We start from the raw sequence: 27,591 nt of genomic DNA, 5'->3' as shown, positions 1-27,591 counted from the left end.
AGTATGGGGATGTGAAGCTTATCCTAAGCGTTATGTAGCTAATAAGCTACATGCTCGATCCACAAAGTGTATCTTCATAGGATATCCCAAAAATGACATGGGATATTACTTCTATGATCCATCCGAGCAGAATGTATTTGTTGCTCGGAAAGCGGAATTCCTAGAAACCAAGTTCCTTATGGAAGGTGATGGTGAAAGGAAGGTAGATCTTGTAGAGGTACAAGATCAAGCCGATGATACACAATTGGTTGGCACTAGTACTCAACATGAGGATGTTGAAATTGATCAAGTGGATGATCAAGGTACACAAGACGTTCGAAGATCTAGTAGGATTAGTAATCCTCCCGAGAGATATGGGTTTCTCGTGGATGGTTGCTATACGGTTGATTTGGATGAACCGACAAACTATGAAGATGCTTTATCAAGGATTGATAAAGATAAATGGCAGGATGCCATGAACGCCGAGATGCAATCCATGTATGAAAACCAAGTGTGGGAACTTGTTGAGCAACCTCCTGGCTCTAAGCTAGTTGATTGCAAATGGCTTTTCAAGAAGAAAACTGACATACATGGAAACTTGGATACATATAAAGCTAGACTTGTTGCAAAAGGTTTCACTCAAACTCAAGGGGTTGATTATGATGAAACTTTCTCGCCTGTGGCAATGCTAAAGTCTATTAGGATATTATTTGCCATTGCTGCTCACTACGACTATGAAATATGGCAAATGGATGTCAAAACCGCTTTCCTAAATGGATATCTTATGGAAGATGTCTATATGGTCCAGCCTGAAGGTTTTGTTGATCCAAAATATCCTAAAAGTGTATGCAAGTTAAAGAAGTCAATCTACGGATTGAAACAAGCATCTAGAATGTGGAATCATCGTTTTAATGAGGAAGCCGAGAAATTTGGCTTCATTAAAAATGGTGATGAAGCTTGTGTATATAAGAAAGCTAGTGGGAGCACTATCATATTCCTTGTACTATATGTGGATGATATATTATTATTTGGGAATGATATTACCACAATGCAAGGAGTCAAAACTTGGCTAAAGAGTTGCTTCTCCATTAAGGATCTTGGAGATGCACAATACATATTGGGGATAGGGATCTATAGGAATAGATCCAAGAGATTGATAGGTTTAAGTCAAAGTACCTACATTGATAAAATCTTGAAAAGGTTCAAGATGGAAAACTCTAAGAGAGGTTTGGTACCTATTCAAAAGGGAACCGTTCTCAGTTCATCTCAGTGTCCTACCATGAAAGATGAACAAGAGAGAATGAAGAAAGTCCCATACGCATCTGCTATTGGGTCTATCATGTATGCAATGATATGTACTAGACCGGATGTGTCATGCGCTCTAAGCTTGACAAGTAGATACCAGAACAACCCAGGAAACAGTCATTGGATTGCTGTTAAAAGTATATTGAAATACCTTAGGAGAACTAAGGATATGTTTCTAATATATGGGTCTGGTGAGGAGGAACTCGCTGTAAAAGGTTACGTGGACGCGAGTTTCCAAACTGATCGAGATGACTCTCGATCACAATCCGGTTATGTCTTCATGTTAAATGGTGGTGCGGTCTCTTGGAAGAGCTCGAAACAGGAGGTTGTTGCGTTATCCACTACAGAGTCGGAGTACATTGCCGCCTCACTGGCAGCTCAAGAAGCTGCATGGATGAAGAAATTCATCGATGACTTAGGAGTGGTCCCTTCCATTCAGGACCCTCTTGAGATCTTTTGTGACAACGAGGGTGCGATTGCTCAAATCAAGGAACCTCGTGCCCATCAAAAGACTCGTCACATTGAGCGGAGATTCAACTACATAAGGGATGAAGTTGAAAAAGGAAAGATATGTATTCGCAAAGTTCATACAGATCATAATGTTGCGGATCCACTCACGAAGCTTTTACATGGGCCAAAACATGAGGGACATGTTTGTGCATTAGGGCTTCGATATTCTAGTGATTGGAATTGATCTATTTTATGTATTGTAACGGAACGAATTAGTTCAAACTCATTAATATAATTATGGTATTAATTTATTTATGAGTCATGTTCCAATTTTGCATATTTTATCCATGAATAAACTATTATTCTAAATTCCGTAGTTGATCACATTTATGGAAACAAGTGTGAGGTCTAGACTATTATGAACTTGGATTGGTTAACATTCAAATGGTGAATGTGGGGCAAGTTTGCTACCAAGGTTCATAGATATTTGTGGGACACAAATATTGGAAGACCCGCTCTCAAGAATTACTGTATAGAGCCTTTGTGGTTGATCACATGTAATCTTGAGTAAAGGCGAATATCATTGTATCCTCTGACCTGAGATACATATTGGGTTCGGATATTCACCTAGTACTGTGCCTTGATTCCTTCCTTCGCTATTCTGAAACATGGTAGTACATAAGGAGGAACTCAGGTATATTACAAAGTGTATATCTAGGACATATGTAGTCAAGATGGAATTTGTCCCTCTTATTCGTTGAGAGTCAGATGTCTAAGGCCTGAAAAGTTAAATCTATAAGAGAGTGATCACTCTGTATCTCTTGGATTTAACATGACATCTAGGACGAAAGGAAATAATGAAAGATTCACCTACATATATCAGTTCGAGTAGGGAGCTCGAAAGGGATGATGTTATTGAATGGCACAAAGTCATAACATATTAGGGGTGATGGACGGTGTGTTAGGCTGTATCCATCATTTGCATTAATTTCTTATGTTTCTCGTGCAAGTGGGAGATTGAAGGTATTTCATATGCCCGAGAGACATATTAAATTAACGTGGCTAATATGTTTTGATCCAAGTCGGGTCATACCCAATAACAGGCTTACCGACACCTTTATTCGTATTTGATTTTAACGATTGGTTCATTGATCAAATACGCAACACTTGAACTTTAGGAAAGATGGTTTTCTTAAATATTACTTGATGTGTATATATATATATATATAAATTATGGAATAATTTATATATATTGGATTTAATTATTTATAGGTAAATAATTAATAAGTTTATGTTACATTTTATATAAATGGACTTTATATATTAAAAATGTACATAAAATTATATGGAAGTTTTATAAATTAGATTTTATAAAATCTAACTTTTATAAAAACTAATTCTTTTATAAAACATATTCTATATTACTTGTTGAGTGAGTGGCATTGGAGTCTCAAATATGCATGCATTTGACTAGCATTTTGAGTGGCTACTTGAAGGATTCCCATGTGCATATGTACTTGGACTTCTTGGAGACTCAACACACATTCATACACATCAAAAGTAATCAAAAAAAACTGCATTTTTCTCCTCCCATTCTGCTGTAAAAACCGTGGGGTATTAGGGGAGAAAAGGGGTTCTTAATTTGGTTTTTGGAAGCTAAATTCAAGTGTCAATAAATCCTAACCAAAGTACAAGGTGTTGGTGATAAGCTTGGGGTATAACAACTTGAGGTTTCATCCATTTGAAGCTCCATTCAACATCATCATCTTCATCACTTTCAACTAGCTTGGAATAGGTATAACATCTTATTCTTGCTTGTAGTTTGTAAGCTTATTTCTCAACTTGATCCTAATTGGGATTTAACTTTAATTGGTTAAAGATTAACATGTTCTAAAATGGTAATTACATGCTTCCGCTTTTAATTGATTCTTAAATGGTTTTAAGTATCATGAAACTTGTTAAATCCCAACAAATAACTGTGTAGCCAAAAACGTATTTTGATACCTTAAAGGTAACCGAGTATTATAATCCCAAAACGACGAAAAATTTGGCCTGAGTAAGGAAGGAACAGGCGGCCAAACAAAATCTGAAGTCTTCGTACTCCAGCGAGGGAGGAAAAGTTAGGTGCTTTTTCTTTCCAGCGGTTTTGTGTCGTTTTAAATGTTGAAACTGTCTTTTTGAGCATCATTTCACAATTCACTTTATTTTCAATTTCCTTTTCATTTTTTATTTTGAATGTCGTTTGGTGGTGGCGGCATTGTGAAGCTAAGACCATGAATAACAGTCCGTGTTACTCGCGCTTTAGCCCTAACACGCCAACAACAAGCCGGTAACAAGGCGTGTTCCAGTGTTTCGACTTCGGCATGCTTGCTTCCTGCACGTGAAGGTGGCGAGCGTGTTTGATCCAATTTTTCGACGTGTAGTGTTCTTATTCATTGTCTGCATATGAATTTGAAGTAAACGGATATATTAAGTTGTGTTTTGGAATGGTTGTTTTTTACTAAAACAATATATATACATGTACATTCTGAAGAAGAACCACACTCTGCAACTATATACACACACACACATACATATACAGTTCAACTTCATTTCAATGGCACCAATTTCAGCTAACTTCGACGTTCATTTCGGAGGTGGTTTAACGACCAACAATAAAGAATACATTGGCAGATCGAAAATGCTACTTAACGACTTCAACATTAACGAATTTGATTTTCAGAGTTGAAAAAATTAATCATAAAAGAAATAAATGTCCTTTTTTCGACTATCTTCTGTCGAGATGAAGAAAAGGTGAAAATCTTTCGCTTGGATAAGAACATTTGAAAGAAGCTTAAGGAAAACGCGAGGGTCGCCCGTAATCGAATTTAGTTGTATATTATGGATTTAAGCATGTGGACAGTTAATCCGCCTCCTCCCAACGATTCTGGAAGTAGTCCGGTATCGAAAGTGTCGATTGAATGAGACTTTAGAATGTTTTTAAGATTTGATAAGTTGTAATTATATGTTTTCGGATTTAATAAGTAGTAATTTTATGTTTTTAGGATTTAATAAGTAAGTTTTTTTTTTTTTGTGTTTTTAGTATTTTTAATAAATAATGTAATATTATTATTAATTAATTTTAATTTTAGTGTGTTGATTTCAATAAATTGTTATGATTAAAATTATGAAATAATAGTAATATAACTAACAAATAAAATAAAACTAATTTCAAGAAAATTGAAAAAGACATTAAAAATACCACACTCCTATCCAGCAACACGCCACTCAGCACGCAACCTATTATTGCCACTAAGGCCACATACAATGGTGCATGATTTTAACACTACTTTTACCCGTCATAACGACGCCACATCAGCACAAACACTTTAACATTATTTTCACATTCCTTTCACTAAATTCCCACGATCATAACTTCACCACTCCACTTTACCCATTTTTTATTATTATTTAAAACTTAAAATATAAATAACATTATAAACTAAAAAAAAATAAAAAAATACTAATTAAAGAAAAAATAATAAAAAGGCCGACTACATTAATTAATAAAAATACGCTTACATTAAAATTAAACTACGAGTACATAAAAAAGCGAGTACATAAATACCGATTAATCGGTATAATAACCATCCTCACTACGATCAGTTACGTGAGAAAGATCGTCCCAAATATGTTTCGATACAATACGACATTTGTCGAGTTGATTATTGCGGTTCCGAGTAGCCACGCCCATTTATCGTTATCCTCGAGACACTCGAAGACCTTCTTTACGTCATTCCAGTATGCAAAATGCGAAACTTCGTCGCAATCAGCGGTTCGCCTTAAATGATCGAACAAATCGCTAACGTAAAGGCCGGTAACCGCCACATCTAAGGTATCGACCCTCCCACCGTCGTATCGGTCCATGTCATAGGAATACAACCCGCCGCCGTGAACCTCGAACGTAACCGTGTTTGTGATAACCATTTTTTGTGTAAAAAATTGAGAGTGAAAAACGGTATGTGTGAGATAATTTGAGAGTATAATGGTATGATAATGGTATGTATATATATATATATATATATATATATATATATATATATATATATATATATATATATATATATATATATATATATATATATATATATATATGAAATGGGTTGGAAAAAAAGCAACGGATCATTTTTTAAATTTAAAAACTCTATTGCGCCCCACATATCTTGCCGTTACCTTCGTGCAAGGTCCACTGGCTGAAAGGACCCGTTCATATCGATTATAAACGATTCACAATAGTTGATTACATCGCGAGGTTCTGACCTCTATATGATACATTTTACAAACATTGCATTCGTTTTTAAAAGACAAACTTTCATTTCAACGAAAGTTGACAGACATGCATACCATTTCATAATATATCAAACTATAAATGACTTATAATAATCTTATTGAACTCAATGACTCGAATGCAACGTCTTTTGAAATATGTCATGAATGACTTCAAGTAATATCTTTAAAATGAGCAATTGCACAGCGGAAGACTTCTTTCATACCTGAGAATAAACATGCTTTAAAGTGTCAAACAAAAGGTTGGTGAGTTCATTAGTTTATTATAATCGATCATTTTCATCATTTTAATAGACCACAAGATTTTCATTTCCATTTCTCATAAAAATACGTCACATGCATAGAGACAAAAATAATCATTCATATGGATTGAACAACTGGTAACCGACATTAACAAGATGCATATAAGAATATCCCCTATCATTCTGGGACATCCATCGGACATGATAAAACAATATCGAAGTACTAAAGCATCCGCAACCATGGATGGGGTTTGTTAGGCCCAATAGATCTATCTTTAGGATTCGCGTCAATTAGTAGATCGGTTTACTAATTCTTAGGCTACAAAGCAAAAAGGGGCATATTCAGCTTCGATCATTCAACCATAGAATGTAGTTTCAATTACTTGTGTCTATTTCGTCAAACATTTGTAAAAGTAGCGCATGTATTCTCAGTCCCAAAAATATATATTACAAAAGCATTTAAAAAGGGAGTAATGAAACTCACTCTACAATATTTTGTAGTAAAAATATTCATACGACGATATGGAACAATGCAGGGTTGGCCTCGGATTCACGAACCTATATCATTTATATATATATATATATCAACACATATAATTGTAATCGTACAAATTTATATATATATATATCTTATTATTAATTGTTATTTTATTAATTTATATATTAATAATTTAATTAAATAATTATTTTATATACTTTAAATGAATAGTTAATATTTATTACAAAAATATTATTATAGTTATGTGTTATGTCATAAATATATTTTTTTATATAAAAAAATCTTTATTTAATATATTAATAATACTAATAATGATAATGATAAAAATAATACTAATTACGATAAAAATTATGATAATTCTAATAAAAAATAAATTGATAGTTTAATAAAAAAATGTTAATTTCAATAATAATACTAATTTTAATAAAATTATAATTAATAAAAATTACTTTTAGTAATAAAGATAATAATAATAATAATATTACTGATAATAATTATAATTTTACTTACTAATGATAATAATGATAATAATAATAATAATAATAATAATAATAATAATAATAATAATAATAATAATAATAATAATAATAATAATAATAATAATAATAATAGCAATTAAAAAGTTGTAATTTCTTTATAATGATAATAATAATGTTATTAATAATAATAATACTTATAATAATAATACTAATAATCTTATTTCTAATATTAGTAATATTACTAATTACTTAATAATAATCAATAATAAATAATAATAATAATAATATTAATAACAATAATAATAATAATGAAATAATAATAATAATAATAATAGTATTAGTATTAACTACCTCAAAGGAGGAGCCCTTACAAAAATGCCCAAGTTCGGGTTTGAACTCGCGACATCCCGCTAACCCGATAATATCCTTTGTGATGACCCGGGAATTTCCGACCAAATTTAAACTAAATCTTCATATGTTTTCCGAACACGATAAGCAAAGTTTATTAAATCGAGTCTCAAATATTTCTGAACTGTTTCATATATTCATTTGATCTTTGACTATTACCGACGATTCACGAACGATTATTTATAAATAAATGTGAATATATATATATATATATATATATATATATATATATATATATATATATATATATATATATATATATATACATACATACATACATACATACATACATAGATACATACATACATACATACATATATATATGTGTATACAATAGTATAAAATAATAATATGACAACTAATCAGTAGAATTGAACATGTAAAATAATATATAATATAAAAAGATTGTTAAAAAAAATATAAATAAATCTATAGATATGATTCTTATATACAAATAGTATTATATGTATATTATAATATATATAAAATTTATAAATAATAATTAATCAATAAACGTTGTTATGTTATAGGTAATTTTAGGATAAAGTATAAATGTTATATTAATGATATGATCATTACTATCTGTATTATTATTAATAGTAACATTAGTAATTGTATTATTAATAATATTATACCTAATATAAACTATATAGATATGACTTATATAAGTGACGATATTATTAGTACTATTATTATCCTTAACGAATAAGATCATTATTATCATCGATATTAATATTACTAATAATTAAAATTATTAAAATTTTTACTAATGTTATTCTTAATACTATGAAAATTAAGATTTTTAATAACTTTTCTAGAGTATGATTCGATATTATTATAATTTACAAATATATCATTTTTATTAAATGTCAATAATATTGATTTCACTTTTAGTATTATTGTGATTAGTAATAATATAATTATTTGTATTATTAATATTATTAGAGTTTTTATTATTATTAACTATATTAGTATTAATTAATATTTAAAAATATTAAGTTTATATAAATAAAAATCAGATATATAAATATATGTACCGATATATATTTAGGTGATATATTTATCTAGTATATCAATCAGATTATTATTATTTTTTTTTGTATTTATCCATCGAATCTGTTACACATGTGATACCAGGTCGATATCACCAACCCTACCATCAGATTTTGATCGATTATATTTACGAAATAAAATCTTCAAACAGCGTTGTATAACCACTCTGTGATTTATCAAAGAAAAACAGATTCATTATGTATTTTTTTTTCTTCTTTCTTTCTTCCTGGCTTAATATTTATAACCCATTTAATCTTGATCTAATTCGAGACAAATTGAAGTAAAGGGAAAATGCAGAAACCTTCTAATTCCTTGCTTGAAACTTCCTTCAAAATTACAGAAGCTAATTCGAAGAAACGAGCAAGAATTTTGGAGTCAAAGTTTGGGTGTTAAAAAGTCAAACATTTGTTCTTCGTCGAATTTGCATTATCTGTTGTAATCCAAGGTCAATTGACGATTTGAAAAGTTTATATAAGTGATTTGAAATATAGTTTGTGTTGTAATCTTTAACCAAAACGCTATCAAACTCAAAATCAATATTATTTTTTTTCAAAGTCGACGAAGCAGCAGCAGTTTATTTCATTTTTTTATTTTATTGAGTTTGGTAATTTAATTTCACAATACGTTTAGTAATCTCTTTATTTATAATTACTAAACCCAAATCAAAAAGTTAATTGCTGTGATGGATTTCTCTTCTGGTCGATGTAACTGGTGAAGCAGAAGAAAAAGATAACACGAATAAATTTGATAAATAATAATGGGTTATAAACTAAAACAGAAAGACAGAAGCAGTGTAACGGTCAGAGGTGGTGTCGGGTTAACGAGTGGTCACGGGTTCGAGTCCTCTCTGGAGCATTTATTTTTAGGATGGCTTTTGGAAGGGTATACACTTCTATTAATATTATTATTATTATTATTGTTATTATTATTATTATTATTATTGTATGATATTGTTATTGTTATTGATTGTTATTATCATTAATATTAAATATTGTTATTATGATGTAAGTTAATATTATCACTAAGATAATTAATAATATTAATACTATTGTTATAACTAAGTATTATCAATAAGAATTATTGGTATCATTTTATAGTTATCGGTATTATTATTATCATTATCATTATTACTAAAAGTATTATTAATTTAAATCTATCACTTTTATTAAAATTAGTAATTAGTAATATCATTATCATTATTAATAAGTATCAGTATTATTAAAGTTAGTATTAGAATAATCGTCTAGACAACATTATTAGTATTACTATTAATTCGATCATTAAAATTATCATATTAAAAATTAATATTTTTATTACTACTATTATTACTATTATTATTATTATTAGTATTACCAATATTCTTATTAGCATTAAAATAATTAATAAAATCATCATTATTTTAATTAAAATTAGGATATGGTTATTAGAATAATTAGTGTTATTATAATAACTACATTTCCAAACAACTGATATATATATATATATATATATATATATATATATATATATATATATATATATATATATATATATATATATATATATATATATATAAATATATTAAGACACATAACATAAAAAAATCAATATTTTCATATGCAAAGAATATTTGAGTCATATATATATATATATATATATATATATATATATATATATATATATATATATATATATATCATTATTATAAAAATAATACAATTAATAAATTATTATATATATAAATTTATTCGCTTACAATTATATGTATTAATAAACATACAAATGATATAGGTTCGTGAATCCGAGGCCAACCCTGCATTGTTTCAATATAGTCATATGTATTTTTACTACAAAATACATTAGGTGAGTTTCATTTGCTCCCTTTTTAAATGCTTTTGCAATATATATTTTTAGGACTGAGAATACATGCGCTGCTTTATAAATGTTTGACGATATAGACACAAGTACTTAAAACTACATTCTATGGTTGAATTATAAAACCGAATATGCCCCTTTTTAGTCTGGTAATCTAAGAATTAGGGAACAGACACCTAATTGACGCGAACTCTAAAGATAGATCTATCGGGCCCAACAAGCCCCATCCAAAGTACCGGATGCTTTAGTACTTCGAAATTTATATCATGTCCGAAGGAGGATCCCGGAATGATGGGGATATTCTTATATGCATATTGTGAATGTCGGTTACCAGGTGTTCAATCCATATGAATGATATTTTTGTCTCTATGCATGGGACGTATGTTTATGAGAAATGGAAATATGAAATCTTGTGTTCTATTAAAATTATGAAATGATTATTTATGATAAACTAATGAATTCACCAAACTTTTGGTTGACACTTGAAAGCATGTTTATTCTCAGGTATGAAAGAAATTTTCCGCTGTGCATTTGCCGATTTTAGAGACATTACTTGGAGTCATTCATGACATATTTCAAAAGACGTTGCATTCGAGTCATTGAGTTCATCAAGATTATTATTAAGTCATTTATAGTTTAGATATATTATGAAATGGTATGCATGTCGTCAACTTTCAATGTAAATGAAAGTTTGTCTTTTCAAAAACGAATGCAATGTTTGTAAAATGTATCATACAGAGGTCAAGTACCTCGCGATGTAATCAACTATTGTGAATCGTTTATAATCGATACGGACTTCGTCCGGATGGATTAGGACGGGTTTCTACATCCTTAATCACTCCTCTGATCACGCTTTTTCCGATTAAATCCCCATAACATTTCTATTTAGCTTATATGTTTCTGCTTCCCTAATTCTTCTCTTCCTAATCAATATTAATTCAGATCATCATCAAATACATCATAACCATCATAGTTCTCGGTTATCATTATCAATTTACCATCTCATCATCATACTACCAAAACCATTATCATCATACATTTATCATTACCATCGACATAGTTCGTAATCCATTTTAATCGTCATCATATAACATAACTGTTATTATCATTTTATCATCAATGATCAATCACCATTACCGTTTTCGTTTAATCATAATCATAATCAAATCGATTATGATCATCTTTTCTTCTTGAATATCATCTCCATCGTTTAAATAAGAAGATAGGTGGACTGGATTTTTGTGTAACAACATATAAGGTCCACTAACAATTCCTAGTTTATCAAATTGGCCCGATTGGATTTTTGAAGCCCAACTAACAAGCAAGATACATGTATCAAGTTCACAAGCCCAATATGATTTAGTTGTTAAATGGCCTGCAGCCCGAAATGGATTTCATGGTAATTGATTTGGTGCGTGAAGTTTAAAAGGGACAACCTTGGTCCACAAAGTTCTTTAACCGGCAAGTGGGAATACAATTATAAGACAAAGAAAGTTATGCAATGGTGATGGAATAGATAAAGCAGATGCAACAGTATCGTTAATCATATTCATTAAATTATCATCATTCTCTTATAGTCATGTGCTTTTGATGTGTGTTGGTTTTTGAACAGAAAACTTTCATAGCAGCGATTAAGAAGAAGAAAAAGGAATAGTGGCACCTGTAGTTACTTCGAATTAACCAGGACGATAGCAGAAACCCGTAAAAGTGTAGTCTTAAGATGGTTGTTTGGGTTAATCTAACAGCTACAATTTAGCAGTCACACAGTAGCAGCTCAAGTTAATGAATTTGTTCGATGGTTGTTGATTGAAGAAAACAAGTGGGTTTCGTTTAGTAATTAATAGAGTAACGATGATATTGTTGGTGTTTTGGTGATCGGGTTCTTCAATGTTTGGACAGAAATAGAAACAAACATGATGGCGTATAGTAGCTGCAACAGTGAGGATGATAAGGCTTCAAATAGTCAATGTAAGGTGGTGGCTACAAAGCATGGAAGGAATTGAAACAGAAACCAAAACATATGGCGGTCAAAAGTGGTGGTTTTGGATAGTCCTTGGTGGGTTTGTTAATTACGAGATAAGAGCAGTAGTAGTACACGTCCAAGATGATTTAGTGGTGGCGTTTTGTTCGTGAAACTTGAAACAATAAACAGGAAAATGAAAAAAAAATTACGCGTACTGCATTAATCTTAATGCTGCTGTAGCAGCAGTCATGTTTCTAACAAAGTAGAAACGGATGCAGCTGCAGTCGAATAGCAACAGCTGGGGGATGTTTTGGGTGGCGGATGGTTAGTCACCGTGGTGGTTTACATGAAGAGTAAGGGTGGTAAAAAAAGGTGGTTTCAACAAAAGTGTAGTGAGTGTGATCGTGGGTGGTGAATGGTGGTTCAATGGTGGTTCACGATGAAAAAAGAAAGACACGGAAAAATATAAAATGCATGTGGTGGTTACTCGGTGATCGGTTGGTGACGGTTGTGATAGTGACCGGAGAAGGTTTAGTGGTTGGTGTTTAGAAGGTTGTAGATATAAAAGAGAAGAAGAAGCAAACTAATGTTCATAATACTATATTTTTTATCTATGTATATCTCCTCATCAACAAGGATATAGCATATAATATATATAATAGATAATAGATAGATTAGATTAGTGGAAACAAAAGTAAAACAGAGAACACTATTCAGAATAGTAATTTAAATCAATTATTCGATGAAATGAGATAGATAGATGGATTCACTTTGGTACATTACATAGATATACATACAAACACAGTAACATATGTTATAGTTTCAACATTGAAACAGTTATATGGTACAGTAAATTACTTAATAATTTAGTGTTGATTACGGAATCAAAAACGTTAATTTAAATTAATAAATATAATATAATAATAATTGAGAATTAAAACGTGCCATTACTTAACCGTCGTCTATTACGGACTAAATTTCGTACTCCGTCGTTAATCAGTGGCGGATAGAAGTATTCAGAAAACTCCCATATTTTTAAATTAACTATATTTATTTATTTTGGTCATTATGGTATAAAATTCGATCATTAACTTAATAAATAAAAATTACATCAACTGTCCCTCTTATTTATGGGTGAAATATAAAAAATGTTAAAACTTAACAAATAGTTCCTAAATACTTTTTTAATAAGCCTAAAATTTATATAACTCATTTTCGGATCACCGTTTATTTTAGAATCACATATATCCGTTTTTAACTCGTTTAATACCGATCGAATTACAATTGAGCGTTACTGTCGATTACAAAATAAATTCGAAAATATATATATATATATATATATATATATATATATATATATATATATATATATATATATATATATATATATATATATATATATATATATATATATATATATATATATATATATATATATATATTCAATATACTTCATTTACATATATAGATACCTTTTAAATGATAGTTATGATATATTATTTTATTTTACATTATTAATTCTAACAATTACGTCATATAATATTTCAATTTATATTTTCAAATTATTATATTCATCTATACATATATATTTAAATACACACAAATCTAATTACCATTAGTTGTTCGTGAATCGTCGGAACCAGTCGAAGGTCAAATGAATATATGGAAACAGTTCAAACTTTTTGAGACTCAACATTACAGACTTTGCTTATCGTGTTGAACTCATGTAAAAATTAAGTTTAAATTTGATCGGAAATTTCCGGGTCGTCACAGTACCTAGCCGTTAAAGAAATTTCGTCCCGAAATTTGATTGAGATAGTCATTGCTAACAATAAATATGTTTTCATGACGAATATGAGTTGAATAATAGAGTTTTATCATCATTGAGTGATATGGATAAAACAGATTATTCGAAGAGTACGAATGAAATGCCCCGTTCATATTAATTATAAACGTTTCATATTAATTGATTTCTTTGCGAGGTTTTGACCTCTATATGAGACATTTTCAAAGCTTGCATTCATTTTAAAATAACCATAACATTTATTATTGAATAAAGGTTTAAAAACATAAGTTTTGATTGTCGATCAAAGATAATCTCCTCAAAATACATGTATTTTACACACACCATTACATACTTGTCAACAATATATTACAAATACAATTCTCGAATGCAAGTTTATTTATTTAGAAAAGCATGATGACTCCAAATCTTGACATTGAGTAAACATGCAACAGCGGAAGCTTTTTAATAATCACCTGAGAATAAACATGCTTAAAAAGTCAACAAAATTGTTGGTGAGTCATAGGTTTAGTTTCTATATAATAATCATAACATTTAATAAGCCACAAGATTTCATTTAGTTAAATGCGCAGGATCATTACAACTGCAAAAATCATTCATACGATGAGTCGCCTGGTAACCGACCTTAACATAGAGCGCTTAAGATATCTGGCATCATACATTCCACTATTCAAATGTATGACAAGAACCCTTCGAAGTACTAAAGCATTTCCACTATTCGAAAATGGGGGTGGTTGGTGCACGTAGATATACCTTTAGGATTCCCGTCAATTAGTGTTTTTCACTAATTCTTAGGTTACCAAGCATAATAATAATAATAAGTACAGATATCTGGTATAACAAAACAATCGTAGAATGTAGTTTCATGAACTTGTGCTTATTTTGTAAAACATTTATAAATTTGCATGTATTCTCATCCCAAAATAATTTAGATAGTAAAAATGGGACTATAACTCACTTGCGCTGATTTCCGAATAGATGGTAATAAGACTTGGCCTTTGACAAATTCACGAACCTAATAATAATATTATTGTTTCAAGATATATATATAATTAATATTCCATACTTATGATACTTGTGAGAATTTTAATTGTCCATTGTTAGTAGTCCAATGTTCGTAGTCCAATAGTCCGATAGTCCAACAGTATAAATATATATATAAATATAAATGCGTATATTGTGTTAGAATTTACTAACACTATAATATATTGTCTTAATATAATAAGACACATAATATGTATATTGTCTGAAGCAATCTGCGACCCATTGTATACATGTCTCAGGCTCGATCACAACTCAAAGTATATATATTATGTTGGAATCCACTTCGACCCACAGCTAACTCGAGATTACTGCCAATTGTGTCTTATAGTTCGTTCCAATAATATATATAGAAGAAGTCAAAATGATATGTCAAAACTTTGTATACGAATCCACGGTGATCAAGTCATATATATATATATATATATATATATATATATATATATATATATATATATATATATATATATATATATATATATGGTGCCTTACGATCTTTATAAAGACTATAATATATTGTTGTAGAACTTAATCACGACTATTATAAATTGTATTTCCATAAGTTCGGGAATAAGAAATGTATAAATACATGTAGGATACAAGGTAAGTTAGCTAGGATAAGGTTAGCATCCTTTTTTATTAATCAAAACCGTAGCTAAAAATAAACAAAAATATCCAACTTTGTTTTACGCATAATTTCTTCGTTACAAATCCGTTTTGAGTGATTCGACTTGCCATAGTTTTGTATCGAACCGTTATTTATTAATCTAAATAGAAAAAGTATATGTTTATAGTCGAAAATACAGCTTAGGTGTCAAATACAAGAAGATAGTCATATCCGTCGTGAGAACGACATCTTGATGACTCTTTTGAAAAACATACTTCCAATTAGAGTTTAACCATGGATTTTGGATATATTTCATATCCATATAAAATAAGATTTTTCACCAAAGGAAATCTTTTAATTCAAAGTTTAAGATAGGTTTTTAAAATCAAACCCAAAACAGCCCCCGAGGATCTATGACGGCGTATGTTCAGTTTTAAGGTGTTCTTCGTGTTTACAAGTTTTATATCCTTATGTTAGCTTGACATACTGTCATAATACATGTGTTGAAGTATTTTAAAAGTCAAGTTAGAAGGATTAAGTTTGTTTGTGAACAAGTTTAGAATTAATCTAAACTATGTTCTTGTTGTTGTAAGTTATAAACTCATAATAAGATAGCTATATGGATATGAATCGAAAAAGATTATGAATAAGGTGACTACCTCAAATTAAATGAACAAAGTTGCTGATAAAATAAGATGATAATCTTGTGATCAAAGATATCCTTGATGGCTTGTAATCCTTGGAGTAGAATCATAGAAAGAATAAAAGTTCGAATAAGATTTCTATCTTGAATTAAGATAGTTATAAGTATATGAATTGAACCAAAGCTTATATATGATTCTTACCTTGATAAAGAGGAGTAGATAAGTTAACAAAGTGTTCTTGAAGCTAGTTTATGATCAAAGTGAATGAAGATTTTCTAGTACTTGAAGTATGTGTGTTTAAAGAGTGTTTAAAGAGTAAGAAATGGAGAGAATACTTGGAGTTCTTGTGTGTGAGTATTATGAGAGTGAAGGTAAGTTAAATAGCTAATATAAATGAGTAAAAAGAGTGTTAAAAGTCATGGTTCATGTATATGGTTAAGAGACTTTATCAAAATTTGGAATATAGCATAATAATGCAAACTAGAAGTTAAATGTTGGTTCCCACAAGTCTCCATCATGTTTATCCTTGTATTGTGACTCATAGGGCTGATAAGGAGGCTATAATTGGTATTTCATATTGGTATATACTCATAGTATTTAAGTATGGAAGCTGGGTATGATACGGGTGTAAATACCGAATGAATACGAATAGAATTCTTGATGGAATTGAATGAGATTATGAGTATAGCTATCTTTGTTGAGTATAAGTATGTTAGTATATATGTTTAAGTCCTTCAAAAGTGTATTAATACATATTAATACAATACATATACATACATTTTAATTTAGAAGTTATTACAACGTTAATCGTTATATATATGTATATAGTCTTGAAGTCTTTAAGTTAGTAATATCATTTTATGTATATAAACAATTGTTAATATATGTAATGAGATACTTAAATATCATTTAAAAATCATGAGTATATATTTATATTCATATATACGTCATTAAATAATTATTGCGAATTATGACTTTCGTGAATCGTCAGACAGACGGGGTGGCCAAATGTTTGTATAAATGTCATTTCAAATAACCAAGTCTTAATGAGTTTGATTGCTTAACATGTTGGAAACATTAATTATGTAAATATTAATCTTCTATATATTAATGGAAAAATCCGGGTCGTTACAACGAATGAAGCTATCACAAAAGTGTGGAATGAATAATGCAGATTCGTCTTGTCTGGTGACGTAGTCACGATTGATTTTCAGAAGTCAAGGAATTTAGAGGAAATCTTCGTAATAAGATTTGGTGCTTTGATAGTTAAGGAAATCATGATCATCTTTGGTTAAATACGATAATCTGTTTTGATTGTTCTGTCGGATATTTCACTATAAATCTACTCCATTCGTTTTCTTTATATTTTGGAGTTCCATCCTTTTGTTTTCCTCTTCCCGAATTTAAGTCAGGCGAATACTGGTCCAGAATTTGTAGGTATTAAGTTTCGAATGAATATGACTAACGTTCTAAGAGAGAGATTGTAATAGCACGATCTTGATTGGTTAAATTACCAGCATTCAAGAGAAAAGATAGAACTATCAAGAAGATATATTCTTGATATGTTTAGAGATTAGGTAGAATGTAAGAGTCGTGTACATGGCACATAATGATGTTAAGGTATGTGAATCATCATATTTCATTAGAAACTCAGCATGACTTACTGTAATATAATCACGTTGATCAAGTGTCATTATATTATACTAACTCATGCATCAATTTCCAACACTACTTCAAAACATTCATATTTTAAATTCGAAGCTTTACAGAATATAGAAACTAAAACAGTTTCCTTTTTATGAGATAACACAGATAGCGTGAAGAGATAATTAATATCAGACGAGAATATTTATGAAGATATCTTCAGAAATATTGAGGATATTAATAAGGAAAGATACGATAATATCTTAGAATTTCAGAATCAAATTGTGAGAAGAAATTCATTCACGATGATTTAGAGCAATTATGGAGTAAGGTATTCGCTAAAGATTTCACCAGAAACAGAATCATCAGGATTCTTTATGTACAAGTTTAGTCCTTGTGATTTGTTTAGAGTCTCCTTCATGGTTTGCTCAATCCATTTCTCCAGTACAATTTTTCCATTGAGTGTTTCCAACATTTCATTCTTTATCATTAAATTTCTGACGGTTAAGGTCGTTTACGGTTTTTGCTGCTTCATCAGCTTTTTCAGAATTCGGAGATCTGATTCGTAAGCTAGAGTGCTTTTCAGGAATTCAGAGATTCCGAATTGAAATTCATCAGTCCAGAAGATATACGTTATATATAGATGTATAACTATTGACGTAGGAACGCTGCAAAATTTCGGGAATTAATGATTAATGCTTCTCGGTATTTGGTATGGCATCTATCGTTACAAGATGCAAATGAGTCTATGATAGGGTTTTTAATGAACAAATATAATGATTTTTCGGAAAGTTGAAGATCTATGAAGTTGCTGGTAAGTTTACTGCTAATACGGTGGGATATAAAAGATTCCCTGGTAACGATGACGAAAGACAAACTTATAATAGAGTTTATTCGAATGAAAAGTCGAAATTGATTTGCTGAATCTCTGACAAACTTGACTACTTTGGAAAGGGATTGCAAAGTTATTTTCGATAATAACAACGCCAAAGGAGCCAGCACATATACATGTTAAACATTTACTCAGGTTCCGAGAGTTTTCAAGTGCATAACTATATGCATCAATCTTTTCTTTCGTGGATGAAGTGCGGTTGGTTCATCCTCTCGATTGAGGTGGTTTCAAAAATTATGAAAGGTTTGAACATAGATTGTAATCGTCAAGATACAAATGAGCTTTAAGATGAAATCAAGTGGCAAACTTGAAGAATTGTTTAGTTTCATATGTTATAATCAATATTTTAATTCATTTTAATTGTCCAATCTTGGTAGTCCACAGTTAGCAGTCCACAGTTACTAACTCAATAATTCATATATAGTTCATAATATTCGAATTAATTAATACGTATCGTGACCCGTGTACATGTCTCAGACTCGATCACAACTCAAAGTATATATATTATTATAGAATCAACCTCAACCCTGTATAGCTAACTCGATCATTACTGCATATAGAGTGTCTATGGTTATTCCAAATAATATATATAGATGCGTCGATATGATATGTCAAAACCTTGTATACGTGTCCCGATATTTAAAGTGCGTAAAATAAATAACAGAAATTAAATGACGATAATTAAAATTGCGAGAATATAAATTGCGATAAATAAATTGCGATAAATAAAATGTAATCAGTTAGCTAGGAACAGTTAGCGTGGATTCTTAACAAAAATTTTCTCATAGTTAATTTGTTTGTTTCTAACAAATTTTGTTTTGTCCAATGTTTTCTTAATTATGCCACTTGTTGGATTTTGATATGTAAAAATCCAAATATGAAATTGAATGAAAATGGTTATTCTGCGGTGAACGGATTCGTATCTCTGTAGATGTAAGTAGGATAGTAAATGAATGTTGAATCAGATTTGAAGAATGTACAGTGTAACTTATTAATGTGAAATCTAAATATTTCTCGGGTATTACCTACCCGTTAAAATATTCTCATCATTAACCGTTTATACGATAGAGTTTTTAATTACAATCTTTATGAAAATATACTTCCATATATATTTTTTCTTCAGATGTAATCATGGATTTAATGAGTTAATATAATATTAATCTCATTTGATTTACCGTTAGAACTGGAATACATAATCTCTAAAACATTAGAGATTACATAATTGCCACATAGAATGAAGATAAATGATGTAGAACGATTCGTAGAACGATTCGTAGAACGATAATTATACTCGAGGTACAGAATGAGATGTTGAGGCATGTGGTGTTGAAACTTGGTTTGTTGGTGGTACTAGTGTTGATGTTGCTGGTACTGTTGGTGCCGGTGATGTTGCTGAAGCTGGTACGTTTTGCACCATATTTTCCAAGGCTACAACTCGGGCGCGAAGCTCATTGACTTATTACTCCGGGATGATTGTCAGTAGGAACGAGTGAATGAATAAGGTTTAGAATCTGAGTTGTGATATAGTCGTGGCGAGACACTCTGGAGATGAGAGAGAAAATGGTGTTTCGAATAGGTTCGCCGGTAAGTGTTTTGGGTTTTTCGCCAAGAGTGCAGGTTGGTGGATGGAAGGGATCGCCTTCTTCTCGTCTCCATCGGTTAAGTCGACTACAAACCCATCCTCAATTTATCCAGAATTGAAGATGACTAGTTGGTTGATCCATTTCGTTTATACTGCTTTCGGAGCTCAGGTGAATATCCATATCGGAATAGTTGTCAGAATAGCTATCGGAGTAGCTATCGGAATCTGAGGAACTGGAACTGGTTGAGGGATCCATCTCGTACGATCAGGGAATTGATTTTCGATAAGAAATAGATTATAGGATGTAGATTAGTACCCTACAATACATAATTTACATATGCATATATAATACTAAAATCCCTTAAGTTACGGAGGAATCTACGGAAGCTGTCAGGCAAAGGTAACAATAACAGATACGCTAAGATATGAATTTATCTATACACTGTCTATGCAATAGAGGCAGTAAGACGTGTCTAGACTTTTAGGATGATAAGCAAATAATTTTCGACACTAAATGATAAGCAAAACTTTTGACATGCAGACACGGTCGAAGTCCAGACCCACTAATGTATCTAAACAACTATCAGTTAGATACACTAATGCAATACCTGGTTCGCTAGGACCACCGCTCTGATACCAACTGAAAGGACCTGTTCATATCGATTATAAGCGATTCACAATAGTTGATTACATCGCGAGATCCTGACCTCTATATGATACATTTTACAAACATTGCATTCATTTTTAAAAGACAAACTTTAATTTCAACGAAAGTTGACAGACATGCATACCATATCATAATATATCACACTATAAATGACTTATAATAATCTTGTTGAACTCAATGACTCGAATGCAACGTCTTTTGAAATATGTCATGAATGACTCCAAGTAATATCTTTAAAATGAGCAATTGCACAGCGGAAGACTTCTTTCATACCTGAGAATAAACATGCTTTAAAGTGTCAACCAAAAGGTTGGTGAGTTCATTAGTTTATCATAATCGATCATTTTCATCATTCTAATAGACCACAAGATTTTCATTTCCATTTCTCATAAAAATACGTCCCATGCATAGAGACAAAAATAATCATTCATATGGATTGAACACCTGGTAACCGACATTAACAAGATGCATATAAGAATATCCCCTATCATTCCGGGACATCCATCGGACATGATAAAACAACATCGACGTACTAAAGCATCCGCAACCATGGATGGGGTTTGTTAGGCCCAATAGATCTATCTTTAGGATTCGCGTCAATTAGTAGATCGGTTTACTAATTCTTAGGCTACCAAGCAAAAAGGGGCATATTCGGCTTCGATCATTCAACCATAGAATGTAGTTTCAATTACTTGTGTCTATTTCGTCAAACATTTATAAAAGTAGCGCATGTATTCTCAGTCCCAAAAATATATATTGCAAAAGCATTTAAAAAGGGAGTAATGAAACTCACTCTACAATATTTTGTAGTAAAAATATTCATACGACGATACGGAACAATGCAGGGTTGGCCTCGGATTCACGAACCTATATCATTTATATATATATATATATATATATATATATATATATATATATATATATATATATATATATATATATATATATATATATATATATATATATATATCAACACATATAATTGTAATCGCACAAATTTATATATATATCTTATTATTAATTGTTATTTTATTAATTTATATATTAATAATTTAATTAAATATTTATTTTATATACTTTAAATGAATAGTTAATATTTATTACAAAAATATTATTATAGTTATGTGTTATGTCATAAAAATATTTTTTTATATAAAAAAAATCTTTATTTAATATATTAATAATACTAATAATAATATTGATAAAAATAATACTAATTACGATAAAAATTATGATAATTCTAATAAAAAAATGAATTGATAGTTTAATAAAAAATGTTAATTTAAATAATAATACTAATTTTAATAAAATTATAATTAATAAAAATTACTTTTAGTAATAAAGATAATAATAATAATAATATTACTGATAATAATTATAATTTTACTTACTAATGATAATGATGATAATAATAATAATAATAATAATAATAATAATAATAATAATAATAATAATAATAATAATAATAATAATAATAATAATAATAGCAATTAAAAAGTTGTAATTTCTTTATAATGATAATAATAATGTTATTAATAATAATAATACTTATAATAATAATACTAATAATCTTATTTCTAATATTTGTAATATTACTAATTACTTAATAATAATCAATAATAAATAATAATAATAATAATAATAATAATATTAATAACAATAATAATAATAATGAAATAATAATAATAATAAGAGTATTAGTTTTAACTACCTCAAAGGAGTAGCCCTTAAAAAAATGCCCAAGTTCGGGTTTGAACTCGCGACATCCCGCTAACCCGATAATATCCTTAATCACTCCTCTGATCACGCTTTTTTCGATTAAATCCCCATAACATTTCTATTTAGCTTATATGTTTCTGCTTCCCTAATTCTTCTCTTCCTAATCAATATTAATTCAGATCATCATCAAATACATCATAACCATCATAGTTCTCGGTTATCATTATCAATTTATCATCTCATCATCATAATACCGAAACCATTATCATCATACATTTATCATTACCATCGACATCGTTCGTAATCCATTTTAATCGTCATCATCTAACATAACTGTTATTATCATTTTATCATCAACGATCAATCACCATTATCGTTTTCGTTTATTCATAATCATAATCGAATCGATTATGATCATCTTTTCTTCTTGAATATCATCTCCATCGTTTAAATAAGAAGATAGGTGGACTGGATTTTTGTGTAACAACATATAAGGTCCACTAACAATTCCTAGTTTATCAAATTGGCCCGATTGGATTTTTGAAGCCCAACTAACAAGCAAGATACATGTATCAAGTTCACAAGCCCAATATTATTTAGTTGTTAAATGGCCTGCGGCCCGAAATGGATTTCATGGTAATTGATTTGGTGCGTGAAGTTTAAAAGGGACAACCTTGGTCCACAAAGTTCTTTAACCGGCAAGTGGGAATACAATTATAAGACAAAGAAAGTTATGCGATGGTGATGGAATAGATAAAGCAGATGCAACAGTATCGTTAATCATATTCATTAAATTATCATCATTCTCTTACAGTCATGTGCTTTTGATGTGTGTTGGTTTTCGAACAGAAAACTTTCATAGCAGCGATTAAGAAGAAGAAAAAGGAATAGTGGCACCTGTAGTTACTTAGAATTAACCAGAAAGATAGCAGCAACCCGTAAAAGTGTAGTCTTAAGATGGTTGTTTGGGTTAATCTAACAGCTACAATTTAGCAGTCACACAGTAGCAGCTCAAGTTAATGAATTTGTTCGATGGTTGTTGATTGAAGAAAACAAGTGGGTTTCGTTTAGTAATTAATAGAGTAACGATGATATTGTTGGTGTTTTGGTGATCGGGTTCTTCAATGTTTGGACAGAAATAGAATCAAACATTATGGCGTATAGTAGCTGTAACAGTGAGGATGATAAGGCTTCGAATAGTCAATGTAAGGTGGTGGCTACGAAGCATGGAAGGAATTGAAACAGAAACCAAAACATATGGCGGTTAAAAGTGGTGGTTTTGGATAGTCCTTGGTGGGTTTGTTAATTACGAGATAAGAGCAGGAGTAGTACACGTCCAAGATGATTTAGTGGTGGCGTTTTGTTCGTGAAACTTGAAACAATAAACAGGAAAAAGAAAAAAAATTACGCGTACTGCATCAATATTAATGCTGCTGTAGCAGCAGTCATGTTTCTAACAAAGTAGAAACGGATGCAGCTGCAGTCGAATAGCAACAGCTGGGGGACGTTTTGGGTGGCGGATGGTTGGTCACCATGGTGGTTTACATGAAGAGTAAGGGTGGTAAAAAAAGGTGGTTTCAACAAAAGTGTAGTGAGTGTGATCGTGGGTGGTGAATGGTGGTTCAATGGTGGTTCACGATGAGAAAAGAAAGACACAGAAAAATATAAAACGCATGTGGTGGTTACTCGGTGATCGATTGGTGACGGTTGTGATTGTGACTTGAGAAGGTTTAGTGGTTGGTGTTTAGAAGGTTGTCGATATAAAAGAGAAGAAGAAGCAAACTAGTGTTCATAATACTATATTTTTTATCTATGTATATCTCCTCATCAACAAGGATATAGCATATAATATATATAATAGATAATAGATAGATTAGCTTAGTGGAAACAAAAGTAAAACAGAGAACACTATTCAGAATAGTAATTTAAATCAATTATTCGATGAAATGAGATAGATAGATGGATTCACTTTGGTACATTACATAGATATACATACAAACACAATAACATATGTTATAATTTCAACATTGAAACAGTTATATGGTACAGTAAATTACTTAATCATTTAGTGTTGATTACGGAATCAAAAACATTAATTTAAATTAATAAATATAATATAATAATAATTGAGAATTAAAACGTGCCATTAGTTAACCGTCGTCTATTACGGACTAAATTTCACACTCCGTCGTTAATCAGTGGCGGATAGAAGTATTCAGAAAACTCCCATATTTTTAAATTAACTATATTTATTTATTTTGGTCATTATGGTATAAAGTTCGATCATTAAGTTAATAAATAAAAATTACATCAACTATCCCTCTCATTTATGGGTGAAATATAAAAAGTGTTAAAACTTAACAAATAGTTTCTAAATACATTTTTAATAAGCCTAAAATTTATATAACTCGTTTTCGGATCACTGTTTATTTTAAAATCACATATATCCGTTTTTAACTCGTTTAATATCGATCGAATTACAATTGAGCGTTACTGTCGATTACAAAATAAATTCGAAAATATATATATATATATATATATATATATATATATATATATATATATATATATATATATATATATATATATTCAATATACTTCATTTACATATATAGATACCTTTTAAATGATAGTTATGATATATTATTTTATTTTACATTATTAATTCTAACAATTACGTCATATAATATTTCAATTTATATTTCCAAATTATTATATTCATCTATACATATATATTTAAATACACACAAATCTAATTACAATTAGTTGTTCGTGAATCGTCGGAACTAGTCGAAGGTCAAATGAATATATGGAAACAGTTCAAACTTTTTGAGACTCAACATTACAGACTTTGCTTATCGTGTCGAACTCATGTAAAAATTAAGTTTAAATTTAATCGGAAATTTCTGGGTCATTACACTGGCGACCCTTTTAACGATTTGCTGGTGGTGGTCGTGAAAGGGTGGCGGTCGGTGGCGAAGGTGGGTAATGGTCCACTGCAACCGACCTAAGCACGTTACCAATTATTCAGCAGTTTATCAACACGTTCATCAAACACCTCATCCCATCCAGTAACATACGTCCATCATTGTTAAAAATGGTGTAAGATACGTATGTACGATGTCCCTAGGTTGAAGTAGAATTTTGAAGGAAAACCTGATAGTCCAATCTCACGGCGACAACATAGACACAGGGTCCCACCACATATATGAACTCTCAGTCAATAAAGTTTACATCCCATCATCTTCATTGGCCAATAACATTGTTCCAACTATCCAGTTTACCCTAAACTCACCAGTACCCTATAGACAACAAATCCCCTGTCCCTGAAAATATCATCATCATCAAATTTTATTTTGTGTTTCGTTACAATAATATAATAATAATAACAATATAATAATAATAATTATTATTATTATAATAACTAGAAAAAAATTCGACCGCGCGTTGATGCGGTTGTATTCGACGCGCGATCGAATTTTGATATACGTTATTTGGTACCTACTATATCTAGTAGATTGGGTTGTTTGTTGGACGTGTATGTATATGTATGTAATATAGCTCGAAATATTTAATTTTTTAATGATGTCCGTTTCGCGTATAGTTAGTCGCGCTGTGTTCGAAAAATTATTTCGAGTTAAACGGTGGTCTCGGAAAAATTTAACTCGCACCGAGCGAGAATATAGGACCCGTTATCTAGTGTTTTTTAGACGATGCCCCTTTCGCGTATAGTTAGTCCCGTTAGGTTTGTCTGATTTTTTCGAGTTGAACGGTGGTCTCGGAAAAATTTAACTCGCATCGAGCGAGAAGATAGGGCCCGTTAAAAATTCGGGTGGAATTAGTTTATTTTATTTTAATAAAATTATATATTTACGCTTTCTACCCTTGAAAAAGTGTAAACTTGAGGGGCCGTTGTGTAAATTGAGCCGAAGTTGAGGGACCATTTGTAGTGTGTACGCAAACTCAAAACGACAATCCGGTTGAACTGAAACTACGAAATATGGCACCACTTTTAGTATATAGGTATTTTATTTTAATAAAATTATATATTTACGCTTTCTACTCCTGAAAAAGTGTAAACATGAGGGATCGTTGTGTAAATTGAGCCGAAGTTGAGGGACCATTTGTAGTGTGAACGCAAACTCAAAACGACAATCCGGTTGAACTGAAACTACGAAATATGGCACCACATAATATAATATAATATAATATAATATAATATAGTATAATAATAATAATAATAATAATAATAATAATAATAATAATAATAATAATAATAATAATAATAATAATAATAATTATTATTATTATTATTATTATTATTATTATTATTATTATTATTATTATTATTTCTATCTACTAAATATTAATAAGAGAGCTCTTAACGACCGAGTCTTGGGGGCCGTCCAGTCATCTGCCCTCCAGGGCGCTGA

The sequence above is a fragment of the Rutidosis leptorrhynchoides genome, chromosome 6 (genome assembly GCF_046630445.1).
Source record: "Rutidosis leptorrhynchoides isolate AG116_Rl617_1_P2 chromosome 6, CSIRO_AGI_Rlap_v1, whole genome shotgun sequence".
Lineage (NCBI taxonomy): Eukaryota > Viridiplantae > Streptophyta > Magnoliopsida > Asterales > Asteraceae > Rutidosis > Rutidosis leptorrhynchoides.
This window is presented reverse-complemented; position numbering follows the sequence as displayed.